The sequence below is a fragment of the Triticum aestivum genome, chromosome 3B (assembly GCF_018294505.1).
Source record: "Triticum aestivum cultivar Chinese Spring chromosome 3B, IWGSC CS RefSeq v2.1, whole genome shotgun sequence".
NCBI lineage: Eukaryota > Viridiplantae > Streptophyta > Magnoliopsida > Poales > Poaceae > Triticum > Triticum aestivum.
In genome coordinates this window covers 748,923,728-748,937,431 of record NC_057801.1, presented here as the reverse complement: position 1 = coordinate 748,937,431, position 13,704 = coordinate 748,923,728, and positions in this window count along the sequence as shown.

The following is a 13,704-nucleotide window of genomic DNA, read 5'->3' as shown; positions in this document are numbered from 1 at the left end:
AATTTGTCAGATCGAGGAAACCATCCTGCCAGTGCGCCACCATGCGAAGGCATCAGATCACCAGGTGATTAGACAAATCACTTCTCCTGCTGCGGGTTTTTTCACTGTTTTGACCCATGTGGCAAACTTTAGCACGATTTGACCCGCTTTTGAAACTTTTTTCGTATCTGACCCAAACCGAGACGCCAACATCCATGGCGTTCTGATTGCACTGAAGACACCGCGGACCCTGGCGTTTGGCACTGGCCCACCTCCCTGGTCAGCCAGATTGACCGTCCGACGTGGCAAGTGTCGACACCGACCCTAGACGCCATGAACCTTGGCGTCTACCCGCTGAGAGATAAGTGGTCACGGGAAAAGTGTGTGGGGCCTCTCCACACACTCTCCCAATCTTCCATCCCGAAAAAGAAGAACAAAGGAGAGCTCCCCCCTCTCTCTCCCACCTCAAGGCTCACTCAAATCCCACTCCAAATTTGATTTTCCTCCATGGATCTTTCTCTCCCTTGTTGTTTGAGGTAATCTCCCCCGGCTCCCTAAATTTTGTTGGTAATTTCTTGTTATTTTAGTGGCATCATGTAACCCTAGGTGGCACCTTAGTTTCTAGATTTATTCAAATCCTTTGGTATTGGATGGCTTTTAATTAATATGTAGTTGTGGTAGTAGTAATGGGATATGAATTTTGTGGGTACAAATGATGGATTTGATAAATATGATGGTTATGGTTAGGTTATGTGTTAAGCTAATGACATGATTTATTTAGTACATAAGTTTTAATTTGTTTTGGATACACAACTCATTAGGATATATAGCTGCCATTGCTTCATTAGAGTTGCATAGTTTTTGCAACTATGCATTATAATTGTCATTTCATCTTGTTTGTTGTCCCTTTTAGATGGATGATAGACTTGTTAATGTTCATTATTTGGACAAAGCGTCATTTGTGACCAAAACTGCAAGTGACAACGAGGAAGTGGTGGTATTCGACACAAGTCCTAGTTATGATGAGGTTGTTATTAAAGTAAGAGATAAGTTGAATTGGATGGACCCCAATGATAAAGTTCAATTAATAGGAAGGTATGATGTTGGGGTGGGAACAAAATCTCGACTGAAGAATATGCCTATCATCTCCGAGTTGCATTGGGGGATATACAAGGGTAAAGTTGCGGCGTCGGAAGACATGTCACTTGAATTGTTTGCTACGAAGGGGCAAGGTTCGCGGCTTGATATTGACTTGAACCGCCAAGTGTCCTCCCTGTGTAGAAGTGTGGCTCGTGTTGTGGATAGTGCCGAGGTCTATGCCCCCAATACTTCTAGCCAACCGTCACCTAGCCAAGAAAATGAACTTGTTGGGCATGCTCTTGAAAAAGTTAATGAACAATATGTTGATGGTGATGGTGATGTCCAATGTGGTCATGGTGATGATGATGATGACATGCATGAGGATGAGACTCATGCAAATGAGAAGGAGAAAAAGGAACGACTGAAGCATGAGGCGGACATGGCATGCAAAAACAAGAAGATGGCTCAAGAGGAGGAGAGAGTTAGGAAGCTTGAAAGGGCTCGTCTTGCACTAGAGGATGGATGTAGTGATGATGATGAGCAAGAGGATGAGATTCATGGCAATGACATCGGTGACTTGGAAGCGTTTGTCAGGCAGCAGGACATGGACCGTGAGATCCCTTATGGTCGTGCATATGCATATGACTCGGATGATGAAGGTCCGGAGGAAGAACTGGACGTGGATGGATTCATGGAGAGAGAGAGAACCGTATACACACAGAGGTGACCGGTTTGGAAATAAGAACTCCATTGTTTCGTGATCTCAGGCTGGCCCACAAGGTGGTAGTTGATGGTGGCATGAGTAAGGCGATAGAACCAAGAGCTTGCCCGGAACCGGGCGAACCAAGGGTCAAGGGTGAAGACGAGAATGCTTACTTGAAGAAAGGGTTGAAGTTTGTGAGTTTGCAGGCTTTAAAGTATGGCTAAGTGACTATGCTATTAGAAACCATAGACCATATCTTGTTGGGCACTCGGACCAAAAAGTGCGTTACTCCATCCATTGTGACAAAGAAGGATGCCCATGGGCGGTCCATGGAAGAAGAATTAAAACCGGGCAATGGCTGTTAACAAGTTGTGTGTGTACTCACTCGTGCAGGCCACCGTCAAAAAAGAAGCCTAAAACACATCGTCAACTCACGTTTGAGTTTCTCGGGTTTAAATTAATGAAAGAAGTATCAAGTGATCCAACCGTGAAGGTGAAGCTCCTCATGACAACGGTGAAAAAAAATGTTTGGATACAAAGTCAAGTATGGGAAGACATGGAAGGCCAAGTCAAATGCTTTAAGGATGTTGTATGGTAGTTGGGAAGAAGCATACAATTGCCTCCCGCGGTTGTTGGGAGCGATTGCCCATAGGAACCCCGGCATGTACCATGTGGTCGAGGATGATGGTCATGGGGTGTTTCACCGTGCCTTCTGGAGTTTCGGACAATGCATCACGGCCTTTAAGCATTGTCGTCCGGTTTTGTCTATTGATGGTACATTCTTGACCGGCCGATACAAGGGCACAATCATGGTAGCAACGGCGCACTCCTCCAATGACAATGTGTTGCCGGTGGCATTTGGTTTGGTGCCCTTCGAGCACCAAGACAACTGGAGTGGTTCATGCGTCATGTTAGGGAAAATGTCATTGGTGATAGAGAAGTGTGCATTATATCAGACCGGCACCAAGGCATACTGAAAGCCATGGACATTGTTATTCCAGGACTTACAAAGCTCCACCATCGATGGTGCATGAGGCATTTCGTGGCAAACTTTTATAGGGCATGTAAGAGCAAGGAGTTGAGCAAGGATCTAACCCCTGTTTGCATGGCCTTTAGCACCGGTGCGTTCACCATTCGCTATGACAAGCTCTACGAAGCTGCAAACGAAGGAGGGAAAGATTTCTTAACATGAAATTTTCCGGAGAAACACAAGTGGGCACGCGCTCATGACGAAGGAGGTTGGAGATATGGAGACATGACCAGTAACATGGTCGAATGTTTTAACAATGTACTCAGAGGTGCCCGCCCATTGCCAGTTACTGCAATAGTGGAATATACTTTCTTCAAGCTTAATGAGTATTTTCTGATGCATTCAGAGGAAACCGTGAAGTGGATTGGTGAAAAAATGGAATATCCACCAAAGGTTGAAGAGTGGATGATGTTACAACAAAGCAAGTCCTCAGCATAGAAACTTAGGCTATTCAACACCTACGATATGACCTACCAAATCGACGAGCCTGGTGGGACAACAAGAGATGGTATGTCATATGGTGGTCGAGTGCCCATAACTGTTCACACGTAGTTGGTTAGTGCGTATAGGCCAGTGGCCAGACTCAGATCAAATACCAAGATATCGTTCAGCGTGTTATTTTGAAGTAACCGCGGACATTGACCAGGGCCAGGCCCACCTCTCTCCTAGGTGGTCGCAACCTGCCCTGTCGCTCCGCCACAAAGTAACCATCAGGGGGTTGTCAGGAACCCAGGCCCATCACTACCTGGATGGAACCACCTGCCCCTTTAGCCCCCATCTTTGAATCACTTGCAGGTACTCTATGAGCCGACCCGACTTTAGTCACCATCTGAATATTATGTATGATATGTATGTATGTATATACACGTGATCACCTCTCGAGCGATCACGGCCCGATAGTATAACATGGCAGACGGACAAGAATGTAGGAGCACAGATGATAAACAAGCACCCTATACTAAGCATTTAGGATTGCAGGTAAGGTATCAACAACTGTAGCAACAATGACAGGCTATGCAACAGAATAGGATTAACCAAAACAGTAACATGCTACACTACTCTAATGCAAGTAGTAGAGGGAAGAATAGGCGATATCTGGTGATCAAGGGGGGCTTGCCTGGTTGCTATGGCAAGGAGGGGTCGTGAACTCCATAGTTGACCGAGGCAGCACCAGCGTCGGTTCCGTAGTCTGCCGGAGAGAAGAGGGAAAAAACAATAAATGTAATGCAATCATAGGCATGACGATGCATGACATGATAAAGAGCGGTGCTAGGTGTGCCCTAACGCGATAGTAGGTGATATCGGTGAAGGAGGGAAACATCCGGGAAAGTATCCCCGGTGTTTCTCGTTTTCGGACACATGAACCAGAGGTGAAATGTTGCATGTTCTCTATGCTAGGGACGTGTGGCTGACGAACGTGCTGCGTATTCGGACTCGCCTAATCGTTCTGAGCAACTTTCATGTACAGAGTATTTTCATCTGAGCTACGGTTTATTTTATATTAATTTTTAAAGTTTTTAATCATTTTTAGAATTGACAGAATTAATTTAATTTGAAAATCATTTTATGATGTCAGCATGATGTCAGCGGTCAACTCTGACCATTGACTGGTCAAACTGACCCGTGGGTCCTAGTGTCATTGACTGTTAAGTAATTAACCTAATTAATTAGTTAACAAGTTAATTAAGCTAAGTTAATTAATTAATTATTACTATTATTAATATATATTTTTATCTTAAAAAAACTATTCTGGGCGGGGGCCCCCTCGTCATAGACCCAGGGGGCCTTAGTGGGTTCGGGCGCTAGCGGGCGTGTGGGTGCGGGTGCCCAACAGGGCGAACCCGGGGGGTAGCGCAGCCCGCCCGGGCGTGGAGGCGAGGTCGCCGGGCGCAGCGGGGCACCGGCAGCCGCCAGCAGCAGCAAGCGGCAGCCCTAGGCGGTGGCGGGCAGCACGCGCTGCAGAGGTGCAGTCGGCGCGGAAGGCGCGGGCGCCGGGCGCCTGGGGAGCCCGCCCAGGGAGTGTGCGGCCGCGGTTGCGACCGACGGGCATGGCAGAACGATGGGGGCAGAGGCGGCCTGCAACGCGCGGCAGCAGCAGGGAAGCGGCGATGCTTGAACGGCAGCGGCGACAAGGCAGGGTGGCCGAAGCGGCGCACGGGGAGGGAAAGCGAGGCGAGGCACGACGCAGCTAATGGCGGGACGACGAGTGGCACGTCGCAGCTCGAGGAGCAAGTTAGGCGCGGGCGGACTGGGTCAAGCGGCGCAGGTAGGTGGCACGGGCAGAGGCGGGGCGCAAGGATGCGGTGGACAAGGCCACGCGAGGGGCTGCGTGGGTCCGGGCACGGGCGCGTGGCCAGAGCCGCATCGGGGCAGCAGCAAGCAGGGATGGAGGCCGGCGGCTCACCCTGTAGTTGTAGCGATCAGCGCAATGGGGCATGGGGAGGGCGACGGGGACGAGGGCATCGGCGACGAGGGCGGAGACGACGAGGAGGCAAGCCGGCGAGGTGGATTCGATGAGGCAGGCCGTGGCGGTGGCGTTCCGGGCGGCGGCGGGTCAATCCCCCTGATCAAATCCGGGGGGCAAAAGAGGGGAGACGGGATCGAGGGAGTGGGTGAGTGGGGCGACTGGGGGAGGGGTTAGGGTTTCGGGAGGGGGTGGTTAAGGGGGAATGGGGTGGGCCTCCTGGCTGGGCCTGGGTGGCCAGTTGGGCCATTCGTCCCAGGGAGAGGGGGCTTTGCCCGTTTTTTTAGTTAGTTTTGTTTTCTATTTTTTTTCTTTTTTTTTCTTTTATTGTTTTAGTTTAGTTTATCATTTATCTTAGTTTTATGAATTTTAAAGTAGCCCCTAATTTAGTATATGTATTAATGCCACATTCCAAACATTTTTATTTTTAGTGTTTGAAAATTGTCAATGTTTGCCAATAATTAAGATTTGAATTTGAATCGTTTGAACTAACGCGGGATTAGCAACCGTAACCAGGGGTGATGTGGCATCATTAGCACAGGTTTACTGTTGCATAACTATCCGGGCGTTACAAATCTCCTCCACTACAAGAAATCTTGTCCCGAGATTTGAGAGGGGAGTAATGGGGAAGAACAGGTTACGAAATTCTAACGATTCTTCTCGGTCTTGCTTGCTCTCTCGAAGAGGTCGATCGAGTACGTTGATGTCTTCATTTTTCCGCTTCAGGTCAACATGATGAAGTCGGCATCCTTTCTTCAGGAACTGCATCATACTTATGAAAGAATAAAGGTTGGGTATTCCGGGAGAATGGACCTATGCAAGGTTGACTATCTGGTCGATAACATCAGGGAAGGTGGTAGAAAGTAACTCTCTAATTGAAACTTAAGAAAATATCGAAAGCAAAGTAAGGAGTTATCATGGGAAGTCTCGAGCGGGTAGGCAGTCGTTTGATGCCTGAAACATGGCATGAAAGGGGTTCAAAGCAACGAAATAAGTAACTTGATTCTAGAATTGATGATTGCACAGAAGGTGGCTCGTAAATTACATACGAGGCCACACGCGAGGTACAATCATGGAAATAGGGGTGTACAGGAGAGTTAGGTTTCGATCCAGCGGAACTGTGGGTTATGGGCCCACCATGTGGGGCAAAAGTCAAGTCAGAGCATTGAAGGCCAACTCAAATGGATTATTTCTTATAATATTTCTCTACAAGAGCCAATGTCAGCAAATTGGTTATGAAGCTGACCTATTGACCCGAATTTTTTTAGAAGAAGTGCCTGGATAATTTGCATTGGCAAAGTTTGAACATACCTGTTAAAGGAGAGTTACTATAAGATCTTGAGCATGCATCCAGGAGGAAATGACAAGGACTTAAGGATGATCAGGTGCCGGTTCAGGAAAATATTTAACCCGGAGCATAACCTATCAATTTTGTTCTTGTGTTTATTTTACATTATCAGTTTAACATGGATAAATCCAAATTAAACTAGGGGCTAAGGGATATACCCCGCGGTATGACCCGACCGGGCTTGGCATTTTCATTGGTAACTCGCCGGAGGACTGGCGACTCACTGGTCTGATGACTCATGATCCTGGCGACTCACGGATGGCCCTAACAGTGGGTCGGATAGAAGACAAGGCCCAAGGCCCAGAAGGCCGGCTCATGCTATGATGGGTCGGCTTAAAAGAAAAGGCATAAAGAATATTCTCCTACAAAGGAAGCAAGACCAGGACTCCACTTGTAATAGAGTAATCTTAATCCTACTAGGATTAGTCATGTAACCCGCCCCTTCAACTTATATAAGGAGGGGCAGGGCTCCCCAAAGAGGGACAATCAAGAAGAAACAATCTCTAGGGCTAGACACAAAGAGTCGGCTTACCGACGACTCCCTCATGATCATAATGAGATCTAGCCACAAACAGCATGCAGGGTTATTACCGGATGATGTTTCTAGGGGCACGAATCTGTCTAAATCCTTGCCTTGTGTTACGTCTCTCGATTCCGCCAAATCCCTCTCAAGCTACCACATAGATGCGTTGGCCTCGCGACTAAGTCATCACACTAAGGACATCTGCCATGACAATTCCACGACAGTTGGCACTCACCGTGGGGCCTGCGCACGATGGTGTTGAGTTCTTAAAGGGATCTTTCATAGGTCGAGAAGCTCGTGATGAGATCAGAGAATAGGAACAGAATGATCGCGGAGGATAACCCGCCAGGGAACAGCCATGAGTCGAGCTGGCAAATTTGTTGTTTGGTGGCCGGAATCATGATTAACTTTGGAGCTGACAGACGCGAGATTAGATCAAGAGGAGAATTTAGGGTTGCGTCGATTCCGCCGCTTATCTTTCTACAAGACCGACATGAATTCCATTTGTGGTGTCATACAGCAATCGGATCGATGTATTGAATTTTTCTTTCTCTTAGACATCCTGGTGCAAAGCTGATGAGTCAGATCCAATATAAAAAAATGTACACAGCACGCATCCCCTGAATAGAACACAAGGCCCGCTCGTACAATGGTCTATGGAGGTTCTGCTAGTCCTTGGTCAAATTGGCATGTAGATCGAGGGGAAAAATTGACAAATTTAACCTATCGACGAAATCAAATCACAGAATGAACTGCCCGTGAAACTATTTCACGCGGCTGACCTTTTTGTGTGACGCCCGACACGAAGGCGCCACACTACACTGTGCAATGTCTCATAGATAGGCGCTACACGCCTGGCCAGCGTCGCACCCGTGTGATCCAAAAATTACTAAGTCAGTGTGCAGCGCCTGAGAGCTAGGCGCCACACTATACAGTGTAGTGCCTAGCTTCTAGGCGTTGCACTAGTGGTTGCTTCATTTTGTAGTGCAGCGCCTGAGAGCTAGGCGCCACACTATACAGTGCAACGCCTAACTCTTAAGCTCTGCACAATGACTTAGCAATTTTTAGGCAGTCTGGGATGTAATGCTGGTCAGGCATGTAGCGCCTATCTATGAGGCGTTGCACAGTGTAGTGTGGCGCCTTCGTTTCAGGCGTCACACAAAAAGGTCAGCCGCGTGAAATAGTTTCACGGGTAGTATTCTGTGATTTGATTTCGTCCACACGTCAAATTTGTCAGATCGAGGAAACCATCCTGCCAGTGCGCCACCATGCGAAGGCATCATATCACCAGGTGATTAGACAAATCACTTCTCCTGCTGCGGGTTTTTTCACTGTTTTGACCCATGTGGCAAACTTTAGCACGATTTGACCCGCTTTTGAAACTCTTTTCGTATCTGACCCAAACCGAGACGCCAACATCCATGGCATTCTGATTGCACTGAAGACACCGCGGACCCTGGCGTTTGGCACTGGCCCACCTCCCTGGTCAGCCAGATTGACCGTCCGACGTGGCAAGTGTCGACACCGACCCTAGACGCCATGAACCTTGGCGTCTACCCCCCTGAGAGATAAGTGGTCACGGGAAAAGTGTGTGGGGCCTCTCCACACACTCTCCCAATCTTCCATCCCAAAAAAGAAGAACAAAGGAGAGCTCCCCCCTCTCTCTCCCACCTCAAGGCTCACTCAAATCCCACTCCAAATTTGATTTTCCTCCGTGGATCTTTCTCTCCCTTGTTGTTTGAGGTAATCTCCCCCGGCTCCCTAAATTTTGTTGGTAATTTCTTGTTATTTTAGTGGCATCATGTAACCCTAGGTGGCACCTTAGTTTCTAGTTTTATTCAAATCCTTTGGTATTGGATGGCTTTTAATTAATATGTAGTTGTGGTAGTAGTAATGGGATATGAATTTTGTGGGTACAAATGATGGATTTGATAAATATGATGGTTATGGTTAGGTTATGTGTTAAGCTAATGACATGATTTATTTAGTACATAAGTTTTAATTTGTTTTGGATACACAACTCATTAGGATATATAGCTGCCATTGCTTCATTAGAGTTGCATAGTTTTTGCAACTATGCATTATAATTGTCATTTCATCTTGTTTGTTGTCCCTTTTAGATGGATGATAGACTTGTTAATGTTCATTATTTGGACAAAGCGTCATTTGTGACCAAAACTGCAAGTGACAACGAGGAAGTGGTGGTATTCGACACAAGTCCTAGTTATGATGAGGTTGTTATTAAAGTAAGAGATAAGTTGAATTGGATGGACCCCAATGATAAAGTTGAATTAATAGGAAGGTATGATGTTGGGGTGGGAACAAAATCTCGACTGAAGAATATGCCTATCATCTCCGAGTTGCATTGGGGGATATACAAGGGTAAAGTTGCGGCGTCGGAAGACATGTCACTTGAATTGTTTGCTACGAAGGGGCAAGGTTCGCGGCTTGATATTGACTTGAACCGCCAAGTGTCCTCCCCGTGTAGAAGTGTGGCTCGTGTTGTGGATAGTGCCGAGGTCTATGCCCCCAATACTTCTAGCCAACCGTCACCTAGCCAAGAAAATGAAGTTGTTGGGCATGCTCTTGAAAAAGTTAATGAACAATATGTTGATGGTGATGGTGATGTCCAATGTGGTCATGGTGATGATGATGATGACATGCATGAGGATGAGACTCATGCAAATGAGAAGGAGAAAAAGGAACGACTGAAGCGTGAGGCGGACATGGCATGCAAAAACAAGAAGATGGCTCAAGAGGAGGAGAGAGTTAGGAAGCTTGAAAGGGCTCGTCTTGCACTAGAGGATGGATGTAGTGATGATGATGAGCAAGAGGATGAGATTCATGGCAATGACATCGGTGACTTGGAAGCGTTTGTCAGGCAGCAGGACATGGACCGTGAGATCCCTTATGGTCGTGCATATGCATATGACTCGGATGATGAAGGTCCGGAGGAAGAACTGGACGTGGATGGATTCACGGAGAGAGAGAACCGTATACACACAGAGGTGACCGGTTTGGAAATAAGAACTCCATTGTTTCGTGATCTCAGGCTGGCCCACAAGGCGGTAGTTGATGGTGGCATGAGTAAGGCGATAGAACCAAGAGCTTGCCCGGAACCGGGCGAACCAAGGGTCAAGGGTGAAGACGAGAATGCTTACTTGAAGAAAGGGTTGAAGTTTGTGAGTTTGCAGGCCTTTAAAGTATGGCTAAGTGACTATGCTATTAGAAACCATAGACCATATCTTGTTGGGCACTCGGACCAAAAAGTGCGTTACTCCATCCATTGTGACAAAGAAGGATGCCCATGGGCGGTCCATGGAAGAAGAATTAAAACCGGGCAATGGCTGTTAACAAGTTGTGTGTGTACTCACTCGTGCAGGCCACCGTCAAAAAAGAAGCCTAAAACACATCGTCAACTCACGTCTGAGTTTCTCGGGTTTAAATTAATGAAAGAAGTATCAAGTGATCCAACCGTGAAGGTGAAGCTCCTCATGACGACGGTGAAAAAAATGTTTGGATACAAAGTCAAGTATGGGAAGACATGGAAGGCCAAGTCAAATGCTTTAAGGATGTTGTATGGTAGTTGGGAAGAAGCATACAATCGCCTCCCGCGGTTGTTGGGAGCGATTGCCCATAGGAACCCCGGCATGTACCATGTGGTCGAGGATGATGGTCATGGGGTGTTTCACCGTGCCTTCTGGAGTTTCGGACAATGCATCACGGCCTTTAAGCATTGCCGTCCGGTTTTGTCTATTGATGGTACATTCTTGACCGGCCGATACAAGGGCACAATCATGGTAGCAATGGCGCACTCCTCCAATGACAATGTGTTGCCGGTGGCATTTGGTTTGGTGCCCTTCGAGCACCAAGACAATTGGGAGTGGTTCATGCGTCATGTTAGGGAAAATGTCATTGGTGATAGAGAAGTGTGCATTATATCAGACCGGCACCAAGGCATACTGAAAGCCATGGACATTGTTATTCCAGGACTTCCAAAGCTCCACCATCGATGGTGCATGAGGCATTTCGTGGCAAACTTTTATAGGGCATGTAAGAGCAAGGAGTTGAGCAAGGATCTAACCCATGTTTGCGTGGCCTTTAGCACCGGTATGTTCACCATTCGCTATGACAAGCTCTACGAAGCTGCAAACGAAGGAGGGAAAGATTTCTTAACACGAAATTTTCCGGAGAAACACAAGTGGGCACGCGCTCATGACGAAGGAGGTTGGAGATATGGAGACATGACCAGTAACATGGTCGAATGTTTTAACAATGTGCTCAGAGGTGCCCGCCCATTGCCAGTTACTGCAATAGTGGAATATACTTTCTTCAAGCTTAATGAGTATTTTCTGATGCATTCAGAGGAAACCATGAAGTGGATTGGTGAAAAAATGGAATATCCACCAAAGGTTGAAGAGTGGATGATGTTACAACAAAGCAAGTCCTCAGCACAGAAACTTAGGCTATTCAACACCTACGATATGACCTACCAAATCGACGAGCCTGGTGGGACAACAAGAGATGGTATGTCATATGGTGGTCGTGCATTTGAGGTACACCTTAAGAGACGGTGGTGTTAGTGTGAGAGGCCTAGTAAGTATCATTGGCCATGCTCTCATCTTTTGACGGCGGCGTCGTCAAGAAATATACATGTGTCTGATGGGACAACCGTGAGGATGCATGAGTTCGATCTTGAAGCTACTAGGTTGACATGGCCCCCTAGATTCCAACCCTTCCTAGACCCATCGCAGTGGCCCGACTATAATGGCCCGGAGCTTAGGCCCGATCCTTTGCTGAAGGTTGAGCCCAAGGGTAGAATCAGATAGAAACGGTTGAGAGGCGATATGGACAACCTAGCTGGATACACTGGCATGAACCAATTTGGTAGCGGGCACTTTATGGAGCCTCCGGACACTAACAACTGTGATCAATGTGACAATCCGGGACACAATGTGAGAACATGCTCTAAGAAAAGGAAAACGTCAAAGAAGGGCAATCCAACCACGAGTCAGGCAGGTGGTGGCAGAGGGGGTTCCGGTGGTCGTAGAGGAGGGGGTTCCGGTGGTCGTAGAGGTGGTTCCGGTGCTGCTAGAGGCCCTAGAGGAGGTGCTAGGAGTGGACAACGTGGTAGAGGTGGCGCTAATGGAGGCCCTAGAGGGGGTAGTAGTGGTGCTCGTAGAGGTGGTTCCGGTGGTGGTACAAGAGTACGGAGGACTGATAACGGGTCGGCGTTTGGTTATTTGCATAATCCAAATGGTTGACCAATTTTGAATGGTAAATATTTGTTCATTCTTTTCTTGTTTTCTTGTATTGTGTTTTTTTGCATTAAGTTTGTTCATGTAATTTTCTAACAATTCTTCTTCTCATAGGCATGGCTTCATCCGATTCCACGACGAGACCACGGTGTGTTGACCAAGAGGACATGCCGAGCAAGTGGGAGGAGGCAAGGTTGGACAAGACAAAGGAGAAGGATGTGAAAACCCCTTCATGTTGGTGTGCAGATGAGTGCAAGGTGAAGGTCTCCACTGACCGGAAGAAGTCGTGGACGGAAGGAAGAAGATATTTTGTGTGTCCCAACTATGCACATGATCGCGCGCGTCCCACTAACGCCTATGACATCCCACCGGTATGTTAGAAAAGTAGGCTATTCTCCATTATGATCCATTTTATATTACTAACAAAAACTTGTTTTGTGTGTAGTCACCTCCTCCTCTTTGCAAGTACTTCACATGGATAGATCATGAAGTGCTAGAAGATGTCCAAAAAGACCAACTTCAAGATTGCCTTAGGAGACAGCGACGGTTTGAAGAATCCTTACAAAGAGCCGAGGACGAGGAACGTCGTGAGAGGGAGAGGAAGGAGCGGAAGAAGCGTGAGGAGGAGAGGGCGCGCAAAGAGAAGGCAGCTCGTCAAGACGAGAGGGCAAGAAAGCTTGCGAGGGCTCGCGATGCACAAGAGGAGGATGAGGCACGCGACAAGAAGGGGAAATGGCCGCGTGTGACCCAATAATTTAGTTGAATGTGCTATTTGAGGATTGTATCATGAATTTCTGATGAACTATGTCATGGACCTATTATGCTATTTGATCGGAACTATGTAATGAACCTAAGTTATGCTATTTGATGGGAACTTTCTTATTAGTTGTCCATGTGGTGAATTGTGCAACAAAATTGTCATATATCAGACGCCAGAAATGCTTTGTTCTGCCCAGATGCTAGAAATGCTTTGTTCTGCCAAGACGCCAGAAACCACGGCGTTTAGGCCCTTACCAGAGAGGAAAATGTGTGGTTGCTCCTCTGCACACCTAGACGCCAGAGATCACGGCGTCTTCACCTCTGCCCCAGACGCCAGAGACCATGGCGTTTAGGCCATAACCAGAGAGCTAATTTTGTGGTTGCTCCTCTGCCCACCTAGACGCCAGGAATCAAGGCGTTTAGGCCCTAACCAGAGAGGAAAATGTGCGGTTGCCCCTCTGCCCACCTAGACGCCAAGGTCGGTGGTGTTTTGGTCCTTTTGCAGATTATAAGGCCTTGTGGGCCCACTCCATAACTCATTCTTCAACCTCACAACCTCA